We start from the raw sequence: 27,653 nt of genomic DNA, 5'->3' as shown, positions 1-27,653 counted from the left end.
TCCCCATTTCTTAAACAAACGCTTGAAGGTCACGGTTGGTCCCCATGGAGTTAATGGGCACTAACCTGCCTCCTAATTTAATGCAATCTCAGCCCACCTTATTGTGCGGGAGTTTCAGTTCATTTGTACTTTCTTGGTGACACAACTCATCTCTGTCTCCAGTGGAGTCTGTAATCCCTGCAATTTCCATGGTGCTCGTAATTATGGGGGAAAAAAGTCAGAAGCACAAAAATTCTGCACCCTGTCTATGAGATTACACACATTGTGGAGTTTATTAAATTTATTTTGCAAGTACTGAGGAGATTAAACTCACTGTGTGGCTCCAGAGAGCAAAACGAGGACCAGTTGGCAGAATCTTCCAGTAGCCAGGTAAGAATTCAAAGGAAGAAGCACTTTCTGATAATCAGAGCCAATTGGTACTGAGTGAGCTGTCCCAGGAGGCCAGGGGTGAGGCCAGCAGGGTCCAGAGCCCAGTGTGGTCACTGTGGGGGGCGGAGAAGAGCAAGGGCTGAGGGCCATTCCTGGGTCCACTTCCCAACTCGCACTTCTCAGGAGTTTGGAAGAGTGAGTCAACTCTCCTAAGCCTGTTTTCATAAGAGGGTGGCCTCCCTGCTTAGTATAGAGCTATGCCCAGCAAGTGGTCACACTATTATTTCATCATTTAGAGTTGGGGAGAGGCTTCGTCTCCCCTCCAGTTTCCCCACTAACAGTGTGGAAACTGAGGCAGAGAGAGGTTCGGTAAATTACCAAAAGTCACACAGCCATTAAGTGGAGGAAGAGGGATTTGAACCAGGGCACTCGGGTTCTAGAACCCATGTTCTTAGCCACTACACTGTTCCTCAGCAACAGAGGGGTGGGTCAGTTCTGACTTCAGGAACAGTCCTCTAGTGGCCAGTCTAGGTGGTCGATTCAGGGACACAAAACTTGAGCCTGGTGATAGGTTTAGAAGCACATGACCACTGTCCAGTGAACAGTGGCATTGGTCACATCTACTGGATGGGGGCCAGCTGTGGAGCATTTGCATGGACCCAGACATCAATGTGTCAGATTCCCATGTTGGGCCTTAGACCAGACTATTGGGGAAGCCTGCATGGGAAGCCCCTAAGACAGTGTCAGATATGTCACAGGGGGCAATTACGCTCCTCCAGACTGCTGTTGACAAAGACTCAGATTTAGAGCAAGAGCTAGAGGGGACTGCGTCACAGGGAAGCGACACCCGGAGACAGAGCAGTGTGAGCAGGAACGGCCGGGATTTTCAGATGTGAGGACCCGTAGAACCCAAGCCAGGCAAGAAGGGAGGGAGGAACAGAGACCTTTGTTGGAGCCACACTTGGGTAAAGGGCTTTCACTAGTTGCCTAGTAAAAAGACATTGGAAACTCAAAAAGATTTCATTCAGTCATTCATTCTTGGAGGCTTATTTAGCGGCTTCTACATGCTTGTTATGTACTGGTGTCCACCACAGGGGTGGACGAGACAGACCAGACCCTGCCCATATGGAGTTTGTATTCTCCAGGGCCCCCATCGGTTGGGATACTGAATGCTGGTCGACACCATAGACACACCCCTAAATCTCAATGGTTTAATAAAAAGGTCTTTCTCATTCACATCAGTCTGATGTGGGTCTGTGGCTCTTATAGCTTTGCTGTCTGAAACAGGTGGCCCCTAGGTCACTCTGAATGGGAAGAGAGGGAAGGAGGAGTCACATAAGCTGTTTGCCATCTCAGTCTGGAAGTGACATGTTACTTCTGCTCATGGCCCATTGGTCAGAACGAGTCACGTGGGGAGGACTAAGCTGCAAAGGAGGCTGGGAAATGCGGGCAGCACCTGCACTTCAGCAGATCCAGAGCTAGAAAGACATGGTCGTAATCGGAAGCATTGCTAGGTACTGGAAAAGGGCCATCCGACAGTGAAGATCAGGATTCACATCCTGGGACCCTGTCCACCATGAGCAAGACCCCGCACAACCTCTGAAATGTTGCCAGCATTTCGCCATTCTGGCCGAATGGTATTGGTAACATCCACAACTCGACAACGTCTTGGCCACAGGCTCCATCAAGTATCATTCAAAGTTGCATTTAGTTTTACCGTACACATACGGTGAATTGCCAACAGTCCTCTTCTTAGAGGCTGACCTGTCTTTCTCAAGGAATCATCCAATCAATGTCCTAAAGCTCTTAAGTCTGGGAGCTCCTGTGGGTCAATGGAGGAACCAGTACCACAGGGCCACAGTCGAGTTCTGGAGCCCAGAAAGGGCCACACCAGAAAGACAGCCCCTAGAGAAAGTCACCTCAGCAAGGCTTCCCTTTTCCTCTGGCTGACAGACAACTTGAACACCACTTTTCTCCTGGATATGACGGAAAGGGCAAAGAGAAACAAGATTGGGGTGAGGACTGAGTCTCCGCGAAAAACCTCATTACCGGGAAGGACCCAGGTGCTAGCTCTGGAATGTTCCATGACAGTGACTGAGTGGCCAGGCTTGGAGCCTGCATTAAGCGTGACAGCAGGGGAATCAGGAGACACGGCCAATTCATCACATCTCCTCACCTGAGCGGCGCTAACGTTTCTGAGTGACCAGGGCCCCCTTCTCAGGAGGCTGCAGGAAGCAGGAAATCAAAGAGCACAGAGTCATGGGCCCGGCAGGGACCCCAGAACAGTCGCCAGTCCAGGCTCCTCATCTTATCCGTGACCCACGATTGTGCTATGCTCTCACATTCGTTACCTCAAGAACCTGTGTGTGCGTTGGAGGGTGGAAGGAGGAAGTTCTTGTTATCCCCACATGTCAGAAGAGGAAATTGAGCCACAGAGAGGGTAGTGCCTTGTCTAAGGTCACACAGCTAGTGTGTGGAGGAGTTGGGTGTGGAAACCAGGTCTCTGCTGGCTTCCACGCTGCTATTCCTCTCCAGGAACCAGAGAAGTGACGAGGCCTGAACATCCAGCAACAGCAAGCCCTCCTTTATCCTAAAGAGATATTGTGCTGATGTGTGACTGAGGGATAACCTTCCCAGCCCCTGCAACTTTATCAGTCAGGACAAGGAGAGCTCTGCCGCAGAAATAAATAGCCCCCAATCAACAAAGGTCGAAAATCTGTCACTCAGGCTTTGTGTCCTTTGAGCCCAGCTGAGGCTCTGCCCCTTACGGTCTTCACTCAGGGACTCAGGCCAACAGAGTGGCCACCATTTGCTACCTTGCCAGTCACTGTAGCAAGTCAACAGAGAACTCTGGAGGGTCTCCCATCAACACCAAATGCTCCAGCTCAGAGTTGGCACACACCACTGTCTCAGTCGGCTCAAGCTGCCATGACAAAATACTAGAATAGTATTGAGTGGCTTAAACAACAGGAATTTATTTCTCACAGTTCTGGAGACTAGAAGTCCAAGATCAAAGTGCTGTCAGGGTTGGCATCTGGTGAGGGCTCTTTCTCTGTTGCAGACGGCCACCTTCTTGCCGTGTCCTCACATGACCTTTGCTCCATGCATGAGTGTGGAGACAGGGAGAGGAAGCAAGCTCTGGTATCTCTTCTTATAAGGACACTAATCCCATCACAGGGGTCCCACCCTCAGGACTTCATCTAAACCTAATCACCTCCCAAGTGCCCCATCTCCAAACACCATCATATTGAAGGTTCAGGCTTCAGTATATGAATTCTGGGGTGGGGGTGGGAGGGGGACACAATTCAGTCCATAGCAAGCACTTTTGCTCACAACTGGCCAGAATGAGTTGCTCAACTACTACCCCCACAACCACAGGGGGCCGGGAAGTCAACCCTTCCTTGTGGAGAGCAGGAATACTGGGCAAGAGGTGTTGGTGACCCCCACACCCAGCTTTTCAACAAGGGTGACTGGGTGGCTGCTGCTGCCGTTTAGCAAGGTCACAGGACCCTGGGGCAGGAGCACAACTGAGGGAAAGATCATGATAATGACTTCCGTTGAGAAATTGCCCCGAGTCAGGCCAATGATGCGTTCTGTATATACACGATGTAATGTAATCATCGTGACACATGCATAGCAGAGGTGTTGACACCCCCTTTAATAGGTTGATTTGCACACAAATAGTTATTGTCTTTTGTGGGCCAAGCTATGCTCTAGACAGCAGGAAAAAGCGGTGAACAAAACCAGCCTAACCTTTGAGCTTGCATTTTACTGTAGAACATGGACAATGACCAGAAAAACAAATGTACATATGATCCCATGATGTCAGAGAGGACACGTGATAGAGAAGAATAAAGCAGAGGGGTGGAGGGAGCCGTGGAGAGGCTGCGGTGATGGACTGTGCAGAGAAGGCCATCTGGGGGCGGTGAGGGGACATCTGAGCAGAGACCCGAGTCAGGTGGGTCGTGTGCATCCAGGTGGAGAAGCATTTGGGGCAGAGGGAAGGGCACATGCCAAGACCCTGGTGTGGGACTGTACTGGGTGTGGTCATGGGATGGCCAGGAGACCAGTGAGGCTGGAGCAGAGTGAGGAAGAAATGGAGGGAGAGGAGGTCACATAGGATGGGGACCAGATGAGGCCAAGGCCTCGGAGGCCTTGGACTTCGTCCTGGGCGTGGGCTGACCTGGGGGTGATCCAGATGTGTGGGCACGTGGGGAGTGTAATTTTGGCACCAGGAAATTCTGCCTCTGAATCCTGGCTCTGCCACTCCCCAGCTGGGTGAACTTGAGCAGATATGTCAGGTTCCTCATGCTCCGGGATGCCACCACATCTGCTTCAGGTGACGTCTAATTGGGGAAGAGCATATAAATGACTCTGCACAGGGCCAGCTGCTGCGGCCGCCTCTCATGACTCCATTTTGTCATCTTAACTGTTCCTGACAATATTTCTCCCCACTTCCACCTCCAGAATGCCCACCTAGCCTTGTCACCGTTGGGCGACATTCTCCCCCTGAGGGGCTCCTGGGCAGACTTCCCAGTTACCCTCCCCCTCTCCACTCCCCCCTCCCCCACAATCAGTGGAACCCACAGCCTTTTTGTGCATCACCCTGCTCCCAGCACAGCTCCCTTGACCAGAGCTGGGCCTGGCAGGAGTAATGGTAGACCCAGGAGTTATTCTTTCCTTGGCCAGACCTATAACATGTAAACTCTAAACCGCATAAACTCAAGGGGTCTGTTGCGGGGTTCTGTCATGGGCCTGGTCAAGGAGGATGCTGATGGGGGGGAAGGGGGGAACCACGATGTGTAAAAGGAGCAGAAACCCAGGACTGTGAGGGAGACCCCCAGCTCTGCCCACTCCCCACTCTCCATTCTGGGGTGTGACCACACTCCTGACCTTGGATCTGGGGGGCCAACCTAGGTCCTGGATACCCCTCTGGGTGTAAGTTAGCTTGAGTGAGTTTCTGATTCCTGCCACCAAGAGAACTTCATTGCCTATGACTGCACACCCTTCTTTCAAGGCCCCATTCGTCTGCGGCCCCCTCTGTGGAGCCCATCCTGACCTTCCCCGTGGTGGGCATTTCTCGCCACCTCTGAGCCCAACACCTTGAACCTCCCTGTGATCCTCCCGTTCAACAGTGATGTTTGTCCATGTATCGCGTCATTCCCGCTGGACTGTCTCTTCCCAGGGGGTTGCAAATGCTGTTTCCTGATTCAAACCCCCAAACCCCAGGCCCCGGCGCAGGCCATACATACAGCAGATGCTCAGTGCCAGTTTATTGAGCCAAGAGCTAGTCAGAGTAGAGGTGACTTCACTGGGTGCTGCCCCCGTGCCAGGCGTTTGCACTTCCTGCCTCCATCGTCCGGTTTAATCCTCATGAGCAGCCAGACGTCCTAGGTTCAAGTCTCAGCCCTGCCGCTAACTAGCAACTAGTGTGACCTGAGCAAGTTGTTGAACCTCCGTGTGCTTCGGTTTCTCATCTGTAAAATGGGGGTAATCATGGTTCCTCCCTCATGAGGTTGCTGTGAGGATTCAATGAGTTAACACAGGGAAGGTGCTTAGACTTGTACCTGGCACCAATAGGTGCTGCGCAAACGTCAGCTATCTTGAGGCTGACGCAGATAAGGCGGCCTGAGGTCTAAGGTTACTGAATACACAACAGACCCTGCTTGGGAGAATGTGGAGATGCTGGGCCCAGCGCTCACGGCCACTGGCACCGCGGCGAGGTCCACCTACAAGGCTGGTGGCCTGTGGGGTAGGCTGTTCTGAACAGTGGCCCACGTGTGCTAATAGAGATCCACGGAGGAAGTGTGCACAGATAAGCCTAAGGGTGCTGCTAAAGCCGCGAGCAGATGTTGACCTGAGAGAACAAGGTGGGTGGTCTGGGCAAAGCTGCGGTCAGCAGGGAATGTTCACCAAGAGGCACTGGAGCAGCCAGAGCAGTTGGTAAAAATGCAGAAATGTGCCTTTATTGGCTGGTATCAGTTGCCATCCTGAGCCCCGTGTGCCCCAGCCGCTCTCCAGGTACCCTCACACCTCCTCACCCTCCAGTAATTAAATAGTTATCCTGCAGCCCAGCAGGGGGCCTCTGGGGCCCTGCCCAGCTCTGGCAGCCTCCAACCCTATTGGTCAGTGCCTTGGGTCTAGTGGTTGGTATTTTCAATCTTTCCCCGATCAAGAGACTATTTTTGCCGGCTTGAAACCTACTCCCTGTTTCTCTAGAGTACCGCCTCCTCCATTTTTCTTTGGGGACTCACTGCCACCACTTCCTAGGTCCTTGGTGGTTTGGGTTCCAGGAGTTGAGCACATAATGTCAGCCTGGCCAATTAGTAATTAGAAATACTGCACATAACCTCTGGCCATAGCAATTAGTTTAGGGATGGGCATATACCTCAGGACTGACCAATGAAATTCTATCCTGAGACTTTTTTGGAATTACTGAGCTAGTGAAGCTCTCCCTTCTGCTGGAACCTCTGGGGGCCTCCAGGAAGAGAGGGGTTGTGTGGTAGGGAAGCAAAAAAGGAGAAAAATAAAAGTCAACTTACAGGGAGAGATGGATTCCTGAAGACCTCATCTGATCACCTGGATCCAGCCATACCTGAAATTCCCCTGGACGTTTCATTTAATACGCTTATACTTCCTCTTCTGCTTTTCTTTCCCTTAGAATCCAAAGGGTCCTGACTGATGCAGTTATTATCCCCATGAAATACTGTCCCTGGGAAGTAACTTATCTACACTTGCGCCTGTTCACATACAGAGATTCAAATCCAAAGCCAGCTGTCCCTAGTGGTGATGGTCTTTGAAGAAAGCTTTAATAGATGGGCTGAGGGAAGCAGAGTAACAGGCCCTGCTCAAGATGCAATTTGCCGAGTCTGAAATCACCCAGCAAGGCAATCTGACTTGAGGAGGCCTATTTTGCCGGCAATCTCCACAATTTTTCTGGAATCCTCACCACTCACCTCCCAGGGCCAGACTGTCCACGGGCCATGACAGTTCTGTTATCAGGCTTGGCAGGACACAAGCTGCTGCTGTGGCTGCCAGTCCAAATAGGTGGTGAGGTACAGTGGACGGTAATTTTCCTCTCTCTCGCTTCCTGGGGAGCAGCTTCCCTGCTGCCATCAGGATGGCCTGATGCAGGGGGTGGGGAGAACCTCCAGGAAGCCACGGGCTCAAATGAACCTTGACAGGTAATCATTCCCCAGAGCAGCGGGTGAGTAGTGATTAGCGCTCCCAGGGAGAGAGAGAGGTGGCCGTGCCTCCGCCAGTTCCCTAGGACTCCAGCCTGGAAGTTGCTGGAACCAGTGCAGGTGAGGGGAGGCTCCAGGTGCTATGGGATCATCTTCCTGTGACAGCCCAGGATGTACCACCAAAAGGCCCTTCTAGACTGGTCTCTGTTCGGGGATTCAGGGTTAAAGTCAAGGTGCAGCCGAGACCACGATCCCCAAACAGTCCCACATCTGTGTCTCCTTCTATATGGTGACGCCCTTGAAGGTGGGGAGGCTCTCATCCCACTGTTGGCTCCTGACGGCCCAGCACAGTGCTAGCTCCTAGGAAAGCTTGGTTACGTATTCGTTGACTGATTGAATAAATGGAAAAATAAATGAACTAAGAGGCCCTCATCCCACAGGTGGGGAAACTGAGACCTACAGAGAACTCACAGCTCATCTGAAGCTACCACCAGCTATAACACAAATGGGTAGGGGACCTTATGCCCCGCTTGGCCCAGGACAGCCCACTATATGCCTACTGCCCTGGTGTAATAATTAATAGTGCTTCCTCTCTCACTCTCAATGGTTTTCTCATTTGGATAATTTTTCAGGGTCACTGACAGGGTGGGGTCTCTAGAGAGGGAAGGGAACCGGCATCACCAAAAACTACCTGAGGCTCAGCTTCTTTCTTTTAATCCTCACAACCACTCCCCCATTTTCGATGGCTTTCCCACACCTTGAGCTTTCAGGTGTTCATAGATGCTCCATGACAGAGGTGTTCCATGGCCAAGTAAGTTTTGGAAAGACTGAACTAAACAACCGTAAACTGACTTTCTCACCGTAGTGTTTCTCAGCGCCCCTCCTATGCTAATACAAGCATTAGGAAGAAAGAAAAGACACTCTTCCAACACCACAACTCCAGAAAGGAGTTAGTGTGGGACAAATCTTTATGCTAGTTCCCTTTAGTTTATGTCTTCACCCAGACAGGCGGTTTGCTGTGCCTCAGAATGTTATTGAGTTAACAGGAAGGGGGGAAAAAAAAAGGAAAGACATTTTATGGGGCTAAAGAGAAGCTCAGAATAAATGATTTTTGCTCTGTCAAGCAAAGCAAGGGTTTTTGATTATGCAAACTTGAGCCCCAAGCTGGGGTGCAGGTGGAGGTGGAAAAAGGAGAACAGGTATGAGAGGGACATGGATAAAACTGAGAAGAGAAAGGAAACAAGGAGAAGCAGTGATCAGGAGACCCTAAGCCCAGGGGAACCTGTAGACCTCTTTGGGAATGCCCTGGACTTTGCAGAGAGCCTGAGCTGTGGTTCAAGCCAGTTTACAAGACATTAAAGGAAAGGTGGCACCAGTAATCTGGAGGACTATGGGCAACCCAGATGAGCCATCTGAGGCCGGGGTGTTCTGTGATTCTGAGTCTCAGTGTTACAATGGTAGGTTGGACTTCTGTTTCCCATCTTTTACTCCCTGCCTCTGCCATGTGGATTTGTAGAGCCCTAGAACAGGCAAGCTCACGATCTTGGCTTGGCCGTATGACTTGCTTTGGTCAATGGAATGTGGGTGCAAGTGACCATGGCATTTCCAAACTGAAGCCTTACAAAGTAAGGGGGCCCTTGGGAGTCAGAAAGTGTGGGAGAAAAGCACAGGGAAGTGGGGAGCTTGAGAAAGCCATCCAATAATGCTGTGTATGAAGTCCTGGACACAAGCTGGGCATGTATGTAACTCACCCAAAACAATATACTAAAGGCTTCAAGAACTGAATTACAATGTAGTGTGCCCTTGAGGGAGGGGAGGCACACACTTGGGGAAAAATCAGATAGTATTGCAGTCTTTGAAAACGCAACTGAAATTGAAACTGCCGGCCAAAGAAGATGGGTGAGGATTTGTGGCCTGCACCCTCGTAATCTAACTGCCTTCTTTTAAAGAAAAATCAAAGTTCTCCACAAAATTTTTTTAAAAAAACCAAAGTTTCAAAATGTCCAGGATATACTCCAAAATTACTCAATATGCAAAGAATCAGAAAATCTCAACAACTTCTAGAGGAAAAGACTATCAATAGGAGTCCATTCTGAAATGACAGTCATGTTGAAATTATCAAAGATTTTTAAAGCAACCATGATAACAATGTTCCATGAAATCAGGGGAAATACTCTTAAAACAAATGGAAAGGTAGAAATTCTCAGCAAAGAAATAGAAGCTTAAAAAAGAACCAAATGATACCATTCAGCCTTAAGACGAGAAGAAAATTCTGACATATACTACAATGCAGAGAAACCTGGAGGACATTATGCTAAGTGAAATAAACCAGCCACAAAAGACAAATTCTGGATGATTCCACTAACACAAGGTGCTTGGCATAGCCGCTAGCATAGAGACAGAAAGTAGAATGGTGGTTGCCGGGTCTGGGGGTCAGAATGAGGAGTCTCTACGTAATGAATACAGAGTTTTACAAGATGAAAAGAGTCATGAAGATGGATGGTGGTGATGGTTGTACAACATTATGAATGTATTTAATGCCACTGAACTGTACACTTAAAATGGTTACAGTGGTAAATTTCATGTCACGTGTACTTTACCACAATTTTAAAAATGGAAAAAAAATAACCAAATGGAATTTTAGATCTGAAAAAAGCAATAACTGAAATTTAAAATTTCATTGGATGTGTTCCATAAAGCAATGGATATAACAGAGGAATGAGTCAGCCTGAGGACAGATCGATAAAAGTTATCCAATATAAACAATAGATGGGGGGATAGAAGAATGAGAAAATAATGAACAGAGCCTCAGGAGACTGTGAGGCAATATCAAAAGGTCTAACATTTGTGTCTTTGAGGTCTTTCCAGAAGGAAAGAAGAAAGAGATCAGTGCAGAAAACGTATTTGAAGAAATAATGGATATAAACGTCTCAAATTTGTAGAAAGACACTATTTTATGAATTCAGGAAGTTCAGCAAACCCAAAATGGATATACTCAAAGAAAATCATGCCTTGTTATATCATAATCAAGTTACTGAAGACCAAAGACAAAGAAAAATATCTTGAAAGCAACCATAGAAAAACAACATTTTACATACAGGAGAAAAATACGTACAAATGACAAATTTCTAACTAGAATTCATAGAGCCAGAAGACAGTGGAACATTCTTTTTTTGAATTTTATTTTATTTATTTTTTTATACAGCAGGTTCTTATTAGTTATCCATTTTATACATATTTGGAACATTCTTAAAGTAGTAAAAGAAAACTACTGTCAATCCAGTATTCTATAGCTACTAAAAAATATCCTTCAGGAATGAAGGCAAAATAAAGATATTCTCAGATGAAAGAAAATTAAGAGAATTTGTCACCAGCAGACCTTCTCTGAAATAAATGCTAAAGGGAGTTCAGATAGAAAGGAAATGGTACCAGTGAAAAACTCGGAACTTCAGAAATGAAGCTAGAGTAACAGAATTGGTAAACATCTGGGTAACAATAATAGACTATTTTTCTCCCTTTAGTACTTTAAAATATGTATGATAGTTGAAAACAAATATTACAACGTGGGCTTCCCTGGTGGCGCAGTGGTTGAGAGTCTGCCTGCCGATGCAGGGGACACGGGTTCGTGCCCTGGTCCGGGAAGATCTCACATGCCACGGAGCGTCTGGGCACGTGAGCCATGGCCGCTGAGCCTGTGCCTCCGGAGCCTGTGCTCCGCAACGGGAGAGGCCACAACAGTGAGAGGCCCGCGTACTGCAAAAAAATTATAACATTATCTGGTAGTATATACATGTAAAACTTATGACAACTGTAATACAAAGGTTGGAGAGTAAAAGAAATAATGGATTGTAACGTTTCTAAATTTCACTTGAAGTGGTAAAATATTAATTTTAAGTAGCCTGTTCAGTACGCATATTGTATGTTAAGTGTGTATATTGTTATCCCTAGAGAACCACCAAAAAAATCTGTACAAAGAGATGTAATAAAAAGACCAAGATATTAATTTAAACGGAACAATAAAAATATTCAAATAACCCAAAAGAAGTCAGGAAAGGGGAAATCAAGGAAAAAAGTACAAGGAACAAATAAAATCTCAGTCTTAAATCCAAACATATCAATAATTACATTAAATGCAAATCGTCTAAACATCTCAATTAAAAGAGAGAGATTGCTAGATCGGATTTCTTTTAAAGACCCAACTACATGTTGTCTACAAGAAAACCACTTTTTATGTAGAGATACAGATAGGTCAAAAGTAAAAAGCTGGTAAAAAAATGTACTATGCAAATATTAATCAAAAGAAACTTGGCATGGCTATTAATATCAGAAAAATGTAGATTTCAGAAACAGGACAGTTATCAGAGATAAAGCAAGATATTACATAATGACAAAAGAGTCGATTTACCATGAAGACATAGCAATCCTAAATGTGTGTGGAGTTAACAAAAGAGCTTCAAAATACAGCGTAAGGAGAAACTGACAAGTCCACAGTTATATTTGGAGACTTCAACATTCCTCTCTGTAATTGAAGAAAAAGTATACAGAAAATCAGTAAAAGTAGACCTCAACAATATGACCAACTTAGCCTAATTGTCATTTAAAAAAATACCACACCCAGGGCTTCCCTGGTGGCGCAGTGGTTGGGGGTCCGCCTACCGATGCAGGGGACGCGGGTTCGTGCCTTGGTCTGGGAGGATCCCACGTGCCGCGGAGCGGCTGGGCCCGTGAGCCATGGCCGCTGAGTCTGCGCGTCCGGAGCCTGTGCTCCGCAATGGAAGAGGCCACAACAGTGAGAGGCCCGTGTACCGCAAAAAAAAAAAAAAAACCACACCCAACAACAGCAGAAAACATTCTTCTTAAGTGCACATGGAATATTCATGAAGATAGACCATATCTTGGGTCATAAAACAAAGTAACAAATTTAAAAGAATTGAAATCCTATAAAGTATGTTCTCTGGCCAAAATGGGAATAAACTATAAATCAATAACAGAAAGATATCTGGAGATTCCCAAACACTTGGAAGTTTAGCAGCACAATTATGAATAACCTATAGGTCAAAAAAAGTCTAAAGGTAAATCAAAAAATATTTTGAGCTTAATGAAAATTTGTGGGATGTAGCTAAAGCTGTGTTGGTAGGAAATTTTATGTTAAATGCTTATATTAAGGGAAAAAAGAAAAATCTCAAGGCCAATAATCTAAGCTTCCATGTTAAGAAAGTAGAAAAAGAAGAGCAAGATAAAAATGCAACCAGAAGGAAGGAAGTAATAAAGACAGAAGCAGAAACCAATGAAATTAAAAACAAAAACAGTAGAGAAAGACAAAATCAAAATTTGGTTAATTTTAAAAAATCAATAAAATTGATAAACCTTGGTCAGACTGATCAAGAAAAAAAGGGAGAAGACACAAATTACCAATACCGTAAATGAAAGCAGGGACTTCACTACTGGCCTCACAGACATTAATATGAGAATAAGCAAATACTTTGACCAACTCTACACCTATAAATTTGACAGTTTAGATGAAATGGACCAATTCCTTGAAAAATAAAAACTACTCAAAAGCTCACTCAAGAAGAATCTGATGATCTGAGTAGCCCTCTGTCTATTAAGAAATTAAATTTATAGTTAGAAAACCTTCCAAAAAAGAAAATTCGAAGCACAGATGGTCTCACTGTCAAATTCTATCAACATCTAAGGGACGTAATAATACCAACTCTACACAATCTCTTCCAGAACGTAGAAAAGGAGGGAACACTTCCCAACACACTTTATGAGGTCAGTATTACCATGATAACAAAACCAGACAAAGACCATATAGGAAAAGAAAACTAAAGATTAATATTCCTTTGTGAATATAGATGCAAAAATCCTCGATAAAATATTAGTATGTCGAATCCAAGAATATATAATAAGAATAATACATCATGGCCAATTTTGTTTATTCCAGGAATGAAGATGATTGAAATTTAAGAATCGATCCATGTTATCCACCATGTCAACAGACTACAGAAGAAAAAATATACATACACATATATACACATATACATATATATATGATCATATTAACAGATGCAGAAGACATTTTGACATTTGACAAAATTCAATATATGCTCATGATTTTTTAAAAATCTCTCAACAAACAAGGAATAAAAATGAATTTCCCTAACCTGGTAAAGGGCATCTACAGAAAATTTACAGCTAACATCATACTTCTTTTTAAATTTTTTTTAATTGAGGTACAGTTGATTTACAATGTCATGTTAGTTTCAGGTGTACAGCACAGTGATTCCAATATGTGTGTGTATATATACATATATATATATATATATTCTTTTTCAGATTCTTTTCCCTTATACGTTATTACAAAATATTGCATATAGTTCCCTGTGCTGTACAATAGGTCCTTGTTGGCTATCTATTTTATATATAGTAGTATGTATATGTTAATCCCAACCTCCTAATTTATCCCTGCCCCCTCCTTTCCCCTTTGGTAACCAGAAGTTTGTTTTCTATATCTGTGGGTTAAATGTTTTGATGTCATTAAAATTATTAAAGTAAGAAAACTGGAAAAATATTTATGCATCTCTATTTACATTTGGGGGGAAATGTAAATATTTAGGGGGAAAACATGGAAGAATAGACTAGAGCAATGGCTGGCAAAGGATGTCCTGAAGGCTAAATCTGGCCTGCCATGTGTCTTTATATGAGCCACAAGCTGTGAATGGTTTTTATATTTTTAAATAGTAAGGGTAAATCAAAAGAAGAATAATATTTCATAACATATAAAATTATATGAAATTCAAATTTCAGTGTCGATAAATAAAGTTTTATTGGAACCCAGCTATGCCCATTCATTTATGTATTGTCCACATCAGCTTTCGCACTATAATGGCAAGGTAGAGCAGTTAACATCATACTTGATAGTGAAACATGGAAGGCATTTCTGCTAAAGTAGGGAACAAGACAAGAATGTCAGCTCTCACTATTCTTATTCATCTTTGTACTAAAAGTCCTAGGCAGTCGAATAAGGGGAAAAAGACACACCGATTGAATGATTTCACAATATATGTATACATATATCAAAACTTCAAGTAGCACACTTTAAAATACACACATTTTGTCAGTTATACCTCAATAAAGCTGAAAAAAATAAGTAAAACTATCCCTATTCACAGGTGACATGACTGTCCATGTAGAAAATCCCAAGGAATCTATTGAAAAAAATTTCCTAGAACTAAGAAGTTCTAGCAAGGCCATAGTATACAAAGTTAACATATGAAAATCTCTGTGTACTACAATGAACAGCTAGAAATCAAAAATTTTAAAACAATACCATTTACAATTGCTCCAAAAAATTAGAAATACTTAGGTATAAATGTAACAAAACATGTACAGGATCTATATGCTGAAAATTACAAAAAAAAAAAAAAAACCTGATGAAAGAAACCAAAGACCTAAATAAATGGAGAGACATATCACATTCATGGACTGGAAGACTCACTACTGTTAATATATCAATTCTCCCCAAATTATTCTATAGATTTTACATAACCACCATCAGAAGTTTAACAAAATATTTTGTCAGATATAGACAAGCTAATTCCAAAATGTATATGAAAATACAAAGGAACTGAGTCCAAACAATTTTGTAAAATAAGAACAAAATTCTTGACTCAACTGTCCCAACTTTAAGACTTACTGTAAAGTTATAGTAATTAAGACAGTGTGATATTAGTGAGAGGATAAACATATAGATGAGCGGAATGGAACAGAGACCCCAAAAATGACCCACAAGAATATGGCCAATTGATGTTTGGCAAAGGTGCAGAGGCAATTCAATAGATAAGGGATCATCTTTTTAACAAGTGATGGTGGAATCTGTGTGCAAAAAAACTGAACCTCGAAACATACTTCACACTTTACACAAAAATTAATTCAAAATGGATCATAGACTTAAATATAAAGTGTAAACCTATAAACTTTAGAAGAAAACATAGGAGAAAATCCTTGTGAACTTGAGTTAGGCAGAGCTCTCAGATGTGACATCAAAAATATGATCCATCGGGCTTCCCTGGTGGCACAGTTGTTGAGAGTCTGCCTGCTAATGAAGGGGACACGGGTTCGAGCCCTGGACTGGAAAGATCCCACACGCCACAGAGCAACTAGGCCCGTGAGCCACAACTATTGAGCCTGCGCGTCTGGAGCCTGTGCTCTGCAACAAGAGAGGCCACGATTGTGAGAGGCCCGTGCACCGCGATGAAGAGTGGCCCCCACTTGCCACAACTAGAGGAAGCCCTCTCACAGAAACACAGCCAAAAATAAATAAATAAATTACATCCTCCCTCCATATTAAAATATATATATATATATGATCCATCAAAGAAAAAATGGGTAAATTGGACTTCATCAAAATTAACAACTTACTCTGTGAAAGACACTGGTAATAGAAAGAAAAGACAAGGGACAGATTAGAGGAAAATAGTACAAATCACATATCCAGCAAAGAACTTGTATTCAGAATCTATAAAGAACTCTCAAAACACAATATAAAAATGAACAGCCCATTGAAAAAACAGACAAGAGATTTGAAGACAAAAGATTTTTCACCAAAGAAGGCATTTGAATGGAAAATAAGCACATGAAAAGACATTCAACATCACTAGCCATTCGGGAAACATGAAATAAAACCATAATAAGATACCACCACACATCTACTAGAATGGCTATTAATTTATTTTAAACTGGCAATACTTAGTGCTGACAAGTCAGCACTTCTCAGTGCAGTGCTGGCCAGCATGCAAAATGGTACAGTCCTTTTGGGAAACAGTTTTGCAGTTTCTTATGGCGTTGAGCGTGCACTTACCACATGACCCAGCCATACTGTTACTATGTATTTGCACTAGAGAAATAAAAACTTACCTTCACACAAAAGCCTGTATATGAATGTTTAGAGCAGCGTTATTTACCATCGCCCCAAACTGAGAACAACCCAAATGTTCTTCAACAGGTCAATGAATAAAAACCCCGGTAGAGTTAGCCCTCCAGATCCCCGGGCTCCGCATCCATAGAGTCAGCACAGATCAAAAATATTAGGGGGCTTCCCTGGTGGCACAGTGGTTGAGAGTCCGCCTGCCGATGCAGGGGATACGGGTTCGTGCCCCGGTCCGGGAAGATCCCACATGCGGTGGAGCGGCTGGGCCCGTGAGCCATGGCCGCTGAGCCTGCGCGTTCGGAGCCTGTGCTCCACAACAGGAGAGGCCATAAAAGTGAGAAGCCCACGTACCGCAAAAAAAAAAAATATATATATATATATATAAAAGGAAAAAAAATTTTCTAGAACGTTCCAATAAGCAAAACTTGAATTTGCTGCACACCAGCAAGTTTTTACATAGCATTTACGCTGTATTAGGTATTATAAGTAATCTAGAGATGAAAAAGTATATGGGAGGATGTACATAGGCTCTAGGAAAATACTATACCATTTTATGTAAGGGACTTGAGCATCCTCAGATTTTGGTATCCACAGGGATCCTGGACCAATCCTCCTCAGATACCAAGGGAAGCCTTTACATCCATTCAGTGGAACACCATTCAGCAGTAGAGGGCCGAACAACTGACACACACAACATGGATAGATGTCAAAATAATTATGCCAAGTGGAAGAAGCCAGACTCAAAAGGCTACATGCTGTGTGTTTCCATTTGTATGACATTCTGGAAAAGGTAAAACTATAGGCATGAGGAACAGACCAAGGGTTACCAGGCTTAGAGGTGGGGAAATAGTGTGACCACAAGGGAATTTGGAGGCGATGGACTGTTCTGTGTCCTGATAGTGGTGGTTGTGACACTAATCCACGCATGTGTTAAAACTCAGAGACCTGTACACGACCAAAGGGTGGATTTTACTGTTTGTAAATTTTTTTAAATGTCTAAGACAGAATATTTGAAAAAGAGGCGAATGTTCCTGCTCACCCCTCCTTTGCTCTCTTCCTTCGTCACGGAAGAGCCTGCCCAGGGGAGCTGCTGGCTCGAGAAGGACCTGAGGACAGACCGGAGCCCACCTACGCCCTGAAGAAGAGCCTTCTCACCTGCCGTGAGCAAGAAAATACGTTTGCTATTGTAACCCATTGAGATTTCCAGATGACTAATTACATAGCAAAAAACTGGCTAATACAGTTATACAAACTGATCTGATCATAGAAAACACCTGCTGGCATCTCTCAGCACTCTGTGTCCCTCCGAACCTGCTGCTCTGGGAAAGGTAGACTATTCTTGTAATCAGAATGTCTCGGAGCAAGAAATAAAGGGGCCACCTTAACGTCAGACAACTGCCCTGCACCTACCCGAGGACCACAGAACCTCACTTCACTCTTGGATCTCCCCTGTTAGCTCTGAGCATCCACGGGGGGCGGGGACACATGCTTAGGGCTCCAATCACCCTCATCGTCCCGTCTGCGCTCCTCCTGGACTGCTGACCCCTGCAAGCCGTCAGCGGGGCCTCCCACCTCTGCCACCAGTGCTGGTGTCTCTGGGAGCCTGCGCCTCTGCTGAGGGCTGAGGTCTCTCCCTGCTCCAACAAGCAGTGGCCCCAGAAGGCCCAGGAGGTGCTGGGCGGGTGGCCTGCTCTGGGGAGAATGCCCCATCTCTTGTCTCTGGATATTACCTGGTCCCTGAGCCGCACTGCTCAGAAGCTGAGGCTCACACAACGTGCCATGAATACAGCCATGCTCTGGCCTTTACCTGTCTCCCCATGGAATTGGAGAACTGTCCCTGTGGCCAGGAAGAGAAAGAGCACGATGCAGGCAGCTGCTTCTCCCCTCCCCCCGCCCACCAACCATCGCTTCCCTCTTTACCCACAGGCACCTGCCTCCAGAAATAAATTCTTCTCTTCTCCTTTAATCTAATGTATTTGAATAATGAAGAAAAGATATTTATGGAAGGGATGATGCCTAAGTCTACCTGCCAGGAGAACATGGGCCCCAGTTCCGATTCATCCAAAGCATCTCTGCCCAGTTAACAGATGAAGAAACTGAGGCCCAAGGAGGCAACACAAGTTGCCCAAGGTTGCACAGCTGCTAAGGGGTAACGATGGGGATGAGCCCACAACCCTGTGCTTCCAAAGATCCTTTCCATGTAGAAGGTTCATGGGGTGAGGTTGGGGGTTGGGCGGTCAGAGGCGAATGAGTCAGGGGCGAGTGGAAAGTCCTTTGAATTCATGTTTATCTGTAAAATTCATGTGACTCCAGATAGATGTATCTGTCTTGGTTTTAATAAAAAGTGTTTCGTGTTTGCCCTGGAGGGTAGTATAGGGTTTTATCTCTTTATTAATGTCCCTCTGTCATGGAGCAGATCCCCAGGGCTGAGCCTGCCCTGGGTTGAGAATTCCAGAAGTACACACCCAGCTGTCTCTGGGGATGGGGGGGATTGTGCCAGGCGTGGGGGTGAGCCTGACTGACCTGCTATTAGAGGCTCCGGAGAATTAGGCTAAGGGGGAAGGGGGAGTGTCTCGGTGTCATCCGCCAGCACCAGGGCCAGAAACCAGGGACTTCAACCTGGAAAACTAATGAACTGTCCTGGACGCTGATGTCTCCATTTTAGAGATGGGGAAATTGAGGCCCAGCGAGGGAAGGCGACCTGCACAAAATCACCCAGAGAAGTGGGAGCTGAATCCGGGCCAGAATCGGGTCTCCTCAAGCCCACTCCGTGAAGTCCAGAGTATGGGGGCCGCCCTCCCGCGTGCCCCAGGCCCTGCAGTGGTCCCTGGTGGCCTTACTAGTGCTGGTGCTGACCGGAGGTGGGAGGTTATGGGCTCTGTCCTCCAGGAGGTCACAGGTCAGGGGTGGGAGGGAGGGGAGTAGGCCACCTCCCCAGGTCCTACGCAGGCCCCTCCCAGCTGTGTGACCTTGGGCAGTGACAGCCTCTCTGAGCCTGGGTCTCCTCAGCTCTGAAACAGGGACAGTGATGGCTGTGTACCGAGTGACGTGAGATAAGGGGCACTGGCGAGGGCCCGGCAGAGTGACCGCTCTGCACAGATCACCTGTTATTTTCCTTATGATTTTGACAGTTGTCATCACGGTCACTCCTACAGGCAGATTCAGGCTGAGGGAGGGTCTGGACAGCGCTTCAGAGCCAGACCAGGCTTTGTCTGGTTGGGGTCCGGGAGGGTTTTAAGGAGACTGCACCTGAGCCAGGCAGGGAGCACATTGGGTAGGGAATGAAATCTCAGTGCCGAGGGCAGAAGAGCCCAGCAGGCAGGGAAAGCCCTGCTTTGAGCTTGGAAGCGGTGGGAGGGGACACATCCGGGGAAGAGATGAAGATGCCAGTGTGACCTGATGTGGGTCCAGGGCTTGTCACATGCAAACCACGATCTCCACTGCTCAGAGCAGCCGCATGAGGCAAGTGTCACGTCGGGGCTCAGGGCAGGCCACCCCCAAATATGCTAAAGTGGCATATTCATTAGTGTGAATTAAAGTTCCTTGAGGAACAGGCAGTGCAAGAAGAACACTCTGAACCTCCTCTTTGTCTCCTGAAGGCAGAAAATAAATCTCCCGTGTGAAGGGTGCCCTCCCAGTACCAGGAGGTAGAGAGGCATCCTTATCGCCAGAGATCGGGAATTTGGGGCTGAGATGGCTGTGTAAACAAACTGTGCTTAGATAATTCACCAATTAGTACCCAAGCCCAAGTTTCTTTGTCTTGTCAGTTCTTCACAAATATATTGTTTCTATGTCTAAAAGGTATAAAGCTGCCTGCTTTGGTCATTGCTATGAGTCTCACATTTCTATAAACTCCCGTACGCACAAAATTAAAATTTGATTTTCTCCTGTGAATCTGTCTTATGTCAATCTAACGACTAGACCAGCCAGAAGAACCTAGAAGGGTAGAGGAACATTTTTTTCCTCCCCAACATTTGGTGTAGTCAGCAGGATAAATTTTCCTGGCTAGATGCTGAGAGATCCTGGGACCTCTGACAAGTACGGGCAGAAGGTTAGAACTCTTGCCACGTCAACCTCCTGGATCTCTCTGCCTACAGGGTCTGTTGCAAGCAGGAGTGGTGAGAGTCCTTTTCTTTTTCTAAATTTTGATTATCAGGAGAAAATACTTGTGGAACTAGTTCCTTGTGACATAGCGACTTGGTAACAAGGACTCTTGATTTTTCTTGATCCTTTTCTTCCCAGAGATGGTTACTGTTTTTCTTTGTCTTTGTTGTGTCATTTGTCATCAGGAGGAAAAACCACAGAGCAGAACACAGGCGTAGACCCTACAAGCTACTCACAGACTGGTAAGCTCCCAATTCTCATCAGACCAGAGTTTGTTTAGACAAACTTTTCTGTGTTTCTAAAACATCCCCGATGTAAAAACTGGATGAGGTTTTTCCTTTCTTCTTGTTTCATTTCCTGAGGACTTGCTCTGTGGCCAACGAGAATATTTTCTCTGGTCTCTGCCAACCGAATAGACTGAGATTTCAAGACAGGAAGTCACAGCAGCCCTCCATTTGTCCAGCTGTTCCAGCTGGCAGGGGGGTTTGTCATGAGGGGTCCCAGTGCCCCCAGGAGACTTTGTCATCTCAATTTTCATTACTTTGTTAGTGCTGGAAAAATCGCATTCCAGTAACACTTGCCTGGTGTCACAGATTAGCAAGTTTGTAACTGGAGGTGTCTCATGTGCCCATGAGAGACAAGAGACACCATTTTCACTACACCATCCTCACACCTGTGCAATGAGGACCTTTGCTTTCTTAGACTATCTTTGAGAGTGAACTTCCTGGATCTTTTGAGGGCTACACTCTCTTATGGGACACCCTTTGCATCCTTCCTTAACCTAAAAAGCCTTGTTGGTTTGAGTTGCTAACAAGATTCTATTGGTCAATGGCCAGACAATGGATCCTTTAAATTGAAAAAAAAAAAAATTTTAGACAATTGTCTTATCTTTACCTATGGAAAGACAAAATTAAAAAGTATAATGACCAAAATATATACATAGTGGCTAGCCTTAAGGACTCCCTAACAAGATGAAAGAAGAGGAATTAAAACAAAATTAAAGCCCACATCCAACATAAATTCCCCTTCTCAAACTCCAGCCCCATCTCCTTAGCACCTAACTCCCAAAACTCCACCTTCCCCAGAAAATCCCTTCAACACCCAGCTGTTTGTTTTAACTTCCCTTTCCCTACAAGATTTACAAAGAGCACTCCAGCCAACTCTCTAGGCCTAGAGTATACAGGTTACCCATGTAAATGCTAAAATCCAAGAAAAAAATTTAACGGAAGCATCTAGAACAGACCAAAATGTTTGTTTTGCTGGGCTCTGTAATCAGGCTTTGCTAGCTTCAGGCTTTCCTATGCAATGTTCTTTGCAGGTATAATCCTAGAACCCCACCCAAAAATTCATGTCCCCTGGGCCACAGAATTTAGAAATCCTTTTATTTCCATCTTAGTTGGAAATTTTCTCCCTGATATAAAAAGGCATATTCAAATAGTGTGGTGGAATGGGCAAACCAACTTCTAAGCATTATAATGGAAACGGCTACCCAATTCTTTGAAGAGAACCTAAATGAATGCAAATGAAAATAGAGTTAAAATCAACAATTTTTAATTTACAACTTGACTCTAGAAAAACAAAAATATAACTCTGAAAACAACTCAAAATGCACTCAGACCTTTTCCTGTTTGCCTTCAGACATTTGCAGATATGGTGAAAATCAGGAGATTGAAAGTACAATTGTCCTGCACCTAAGGAAAAAAAAAGGAAATTTTTAATAATAATTACCTTAGGCTAATAATAATAGGCAAATATACTCCAAAACTCCTAGGGAAAAAAACTTGCATTCTTTCTCTGTCCCTTGAAGTTATACATCTTATCCTGTCTTTGAAATGTGAACACAGCCCACAACTGCCTGAGACTAAAGGGAAGAAAATAAAAGAGAAAGAAATCTTTTTAAAATACAAACTGCAAAAAAGCTCTCTTGCCAAACTCTAGACCACAGCCTCCTTAAGATTACTTCCAGAGACAAATACAATTCTTAAAAGTCTTCTCCACAAATAGTAAAAGCCTTTAGCCATCTGAGCAAGTAAACTTAATTTATTCCAACTTGTTGACTGAAAAAAACTGCGCAACCTAAAAACTGAGAGTTATGTTTTATTCGGCAGACAAAACTGAGGACTTGAGCCTGGGACACAACATCTCAGATAACTCTGAGAGGCTGCTCTGAAGAGGCAAGGGGGGAGAGCCAGGATATATAGGAGTTTTTGCAACAAAGACCAGGTAGTGGGAACATCAAAAGATTATGGTTAATTAAAGAAAACCAGATGTCTCAAGTTAAGGAATTTAGCGTTTTTCTATGTATGGGAAGATGCAAAGTCTGGGCTCATTGAAATCATTCCTTCGATCTGCACCTCAGCTGTCTGGGGCTGGTATCTGGTGCTTCCCCATCCTGAGTCCCCTCAGAGTGCACCACTGGGGGTGGCTGCAGTGGCTGACTGCTAGATGGGGGGCAAATCCTGCCTCCACCCTGAGATCCTTCAGGGCTCACCATTGGGCAGCCGTAATGTGATGGCTTGATGGCTGCAACTCCTTTGTTTACTAATATGGCAGGTGGCATTTTTAGTTTACAAACTGTTATTTATAAACTAGTGAGTTTTATATTGTTTTAGAACAGAAGCTATAAGATCTCTGTTCGTATGTATGTATGTATGTATGTACATCATAAATATGGCATTTTTCTACCTTTAGATGGAATTGCCAACATTAATTTATAAAAGAGCTCTACTTAACTGACTTAAAAATAAGCACTCGTATAAATTCAGTATTTGTAAACTGTCAGAAATATAGAAACTAACCCACATGCTTTCAAGTTCATGTGATCTGAGAAAAATCTTTGGTAAATAAAGACTTGTTTAAATGTGTTGGTTTAATTAATACAGGCATGTTTTTAGAGTTATCAACATTAAGTACTCTTATTCTACCTAGATTTACTAAAAGTCAAATAAGCTTATGTTATCTGTTACAAAATTTGTCATCAGGAAAAATAGTTCAGAATAATGGTTGACTTTGTCTAATGTCTCATGAAGTTTTCATGAGCAGTCTAAACATAAGTTCTAGGAGCAAATAATATATAGAATGATATATATAATTATATACATATATATATCTAATGTAGATGGGATAAGAGTTTATAGTTGAACTTTTTAATGATAATTATGTGTTATGGTATGTATATATCTTCCAAAATCTTTTTGGTAGCTTAAAACTTTAATGCTTTGCTAAATTAAATGACAGGATTTCACTGAGTGTCTAGATCATTTCCAAATAAGATAAAATACTGAAACATTAATTGCTAAACAAGTCTAAGTTTACCTACTTTTGACACCTTATTACAGAGACTATAGACGTTTGGGTCTATTAATAAACAGTAATAAACATGTTTTGTGCCACACTGAAAAAATGTGCTATGAGGAAATATATCTTTCTAGAAATTATTAAATGAATTTGCCAATCTAAAAAATGCTGATGTAACAGTTCACAATTGATTAGTCTTCAATAGAAACTAAAATCTCTGAGGGTTAGGAATTCTAGTTAATATATGTAATTAAAGCTACTAAAGTAATAAGGATAAAAGGAAATGACTGTATATGAAAAGTAGGATGTATATTTTCAGTAAAAGAAGGTGTGCAGAAAGGAAATACGTTTTTACTGAGGAAAATGAATGTAATTTTGTCCCAAAGTAAAATGATTGTTCCAGAACAGAAAAAAAGAAAAAGGTAAGGGCTTCCCTGGTGGCGCAGTGGTTGAGAGTCCACTTGCCGATGCAGGGGACACGGGTTCGTGCCCCGGTCTGGGAGGATCCCACATGCCGCGGAGTGGCTGGGCCCGTCAGCCATGACCACTGAGCCTGCGCGTCGAGAGCCTGTGCTCCACAATGGGAGAGGCCACAGCAGTGAGAGGCCCGCATACCGCAAAAAAAAAAAGAACACCTGGATAATCTCCATCATCCCCCACAAGCCTCCTTAAATAAAAGTATTGCCCAGGGTAAATGCAGCTTTAAGGCAAGAGCTCTGCCGACCCCCCAAAGCCCCACTCCATGTCAGAATCCTGGAGCAGGGGTGCCATCTCAGGGGTGCCCTGCTCCAAAGCCCAGGTGCTCCCTCCTCTCCAGAAGGTTTTCAGATTCAACCTTCACAGGCAGAGCCCCAGAACCTGGCCATCGAGGGCTCACTCCTGCTTCGGTGAGGCTGGGGAGAGCAAAGTGGACAGCTGGCTAGTCGGTAAGCCTACAGTGTGCCTCCAGGCATGGCCTCTCTGAGCTGTCCCCTCTTTGTGCTTCCAAAGACGCTCTTGGGGGAAAGAAGGCAGCCCACCTCAGTCATCTCCCTTGTTTCCATCCTGGAGAGTAGAGCTGGGGTCCTGGCACTTGCAGTGAACTCTATCTCCACCCCCTCTCCACGGCCTGTGATCAGGGAACATGGGAGCACAGACCACCAGGCTCCTGGTCTTCAGGGCTGGGGTCAGGCTGAGGGGAGGTGTGGAGCAGAAGGGATGGGTTTCCACCTTCACTTCACTACGGGACACAGGTTGAAAGTGAGACCGAGTGCAGCTCACTCAGGTGCTGGGCCACCGTGATCAAATCAGAGGTGCTGTTTCTGTTCAGCTGTGGTGTCTGCCCTGTCTGCACCTGGACGGGTCTTCAGCTCCCCACCCTGCTCTGACTTGGGAAAAAGGAGAGACAAGATCCCATCCTGACTCAATCGAAGCCTCTGCAAAAACTCTAGAGTGAGAGTTGCCTGTGGGTCTTGGCTGTCCCTGGAGATTTTAGAAACCAGGGCAGATAAAATGCATAATAATTTCTATGTATGGAGGGACGGGGGATTTATCTTACCTGCACTCTGGTACCTGCTATCTCATTAAACCTCATCATAACTAGGGTGGAGAAGGGATTATTATCTCACTATCTCCCCTTTAAGGATGAGGAACGGAGGCTCAGAAGGGACAGAACCGTGTCAGGTCACATCAACAGCAGCAGAGCCGGCATTAGACCAGGGTCAGAGTGACTCTAGTGCCTGCCTTGTTACCAAAGGCCATCTGCAGTCACTGTCACCTTCATGCTCTCACGTGTTGCAAGAGGTGGGCAGCGTGGGGACCAGGATCCCCACTATACAGAAAGGAAAACTGAGATAAGACCGCATGGGTGACCTGTCCAAGGTCCTGCAGTTTGTTTGCTGCTGAGCTTATTCCAGGGCCCAGAACTGCAGCTCTTCAGACGAAGATGCTTGCAATGAAGATGGAATCGACAGTATTCACTCATTGTCCCTGGCTCTCAGTCTTTAGATTGCTGAAGAACCACCCGGGGGGTGGGGGGGGGGGTGTCTGTTAAAATCCACGATCCCAGGCCTGACCCAAAGACTCTGACTTAGTCGGGATGGGGATGGAGCCAGGAAATCCGTATTTTATACACAGCATACCCCCTCACCCAGGTGATTCTAGCAGGTCAAGTGCATGCAGACCACCCTTGGAGAAACACTGGTTTAGGGTGTTCCAGACCCCGTGCTTAGTTCTATATGGACATTTTATAGCCTAGTGTTTAAGATCTAAGATTCTATGTTCATCCAATTTGGACTCAAGGACCACCTCTCCCACTCACCAGCTTGAACCCAGGGAAAGTTATCTAACTGCTCTATGTCCAGTGTCCCCACCTGAAAGTGGGGATAGTAATCGTACCTCCCTCATAAGGTCCTTGCAAGGAAGGCTGAGCACTTAGAACAGTGCCTGCACAGAGCGAAGCTTGACGATGGTAATCCTCAAATGGCCCTGCAGTGTAGATGTCCTAGGCCCACTCTACAGATGAGGAGCTATGGGCACAGAGATGAAGTAAGTTGTATAAGGGCACACAGCCAGTGAGTGACAGAGCTGGGACTCAAGGAACACAGTGCTGCTAACTGCTATGTGACCCTGCCCTGATAGCACAAACTCCCTGGCCCTGCCCTTTGCACCTGCACCCACAGGGCACTGACACACAAGAGGGAGTCAGGAGAGGCCCCCCTAGTGCTAGGCAGGATTTGCTACAAAGGGCTAGGGATCTGCACTGTGATTCTCCGATTGGTGCTGTCCAGAGGCTCCAAATTGCATCCCTTTTTGCCACAGATACTTTAAATATTACTGGATCTGTCGTATCATAAGGCCAAAGGGATAGAGCAACATGCACTGTAGCCTAGAATTACTGAAACGACTTCTCTTCCTAGGTTCCCACTCAAAAGTGGCAGCTTTATAGATGATCTTGCTGTTAGATGGAAGTGAATCCGTGTGATGCTTTGTGGAATGTCAAGACAGCCGAGACTACATCATGAGCCACAGGCTTGCCATACCCCTTAGGCAATATTCTGACAGTATACTGTTGGCCCAGCCAGGTCAAAGAAAACTGCTTCTGGTGGACCTTACAGAACTGGTATAGAGAAAAAGCCATCAGCAAAGCCAATAGTTGTATTCTAATTGCCAGGGGCCATGTCGATTTGCTGTAGCAAAAATAATACATCTGGGAAAACAGTTGCAATTGGAAAAACTACCTGACTACGTTTACAGTAATCCACAGTCATTTTCCAAGATCCATCTAACTTCTGAACAAGTTGATCAGATTAGTTAACACACCTATTTAAAAGCACCCCTGTTTCTTTCAAGTATTTTTAAGTTCTTGTGAGAAGAGTTTTGGGGGTTTGTTTGTTCGTTTGCTTGTTTATTTTTTATACAATTTTGAAAAGTTACTTTCCATTTAGTTATTACAAAATATTGGCTATATTTCCCGTGTTGCACAATACATCCTTAAGCCTATCTTGTACCCGATAGTTTGTACCTCCCACTCCCCCACCCCTATATTGCCCTCCCCCCACTGGTAACCACTAGTTTGTTCTCTTTACCTGTGAGCCTGCTTCTTTCTTTGTTATGTTCACTAGTTTGTTGTATTTTTTGATTCCACATATAAGTAATATCATACAGTATTTGTCTTTCTCTGTCTGACTTATTTCACTTAGCATAATGCCCTCCAAGTCCATCCATGTTGCTGTAAATGACAAAACTTCATTCTCTTTTGAGGCTGACTAGTATTCCATTGTATATAT

The 27,653-nt window shown here is 44.8% G+C and overlaps 1 long non-coding RNA gene across 1 annotated transcript in view; it reads left to right on the top strand.

Annotated features, from left to right (window-relative positions):
* The window catches only part of LOC116747633, a 40,004-nt gene that overhangs the window by 9,001 nt on the left and 3,350 nt on the right, over positions 1-27,653 (top strand). The window contains exon 2 of the long non-coding RNA XR_004348094.1: positions 20,775-20,831. This is a non-coding gene — a long non-coding RNA (uncharacterized LOC116747633). The remainder of the gene's footprint in view (positions 1-20,774; positions 20,832-27,653) is intronic.

The sequence above is a fragment of the Phocoena sinus genome, chromosome 1 (genome assembly GCF_008692025.1).
Source record: "Phocoena sinus isolate mPhoSin1 chromosome 1, mPhoSin1.pri, whole genome shotgun sequence".
NCBI lineage: Eukaryota > Metazoa > Chordata > Mammalia > Artiodactyla > Phocoenidae > Phocoena > Phocoena sinus.
This window is presented reverse-complemented; position numbering and strand designations above follow the sequence as displayed.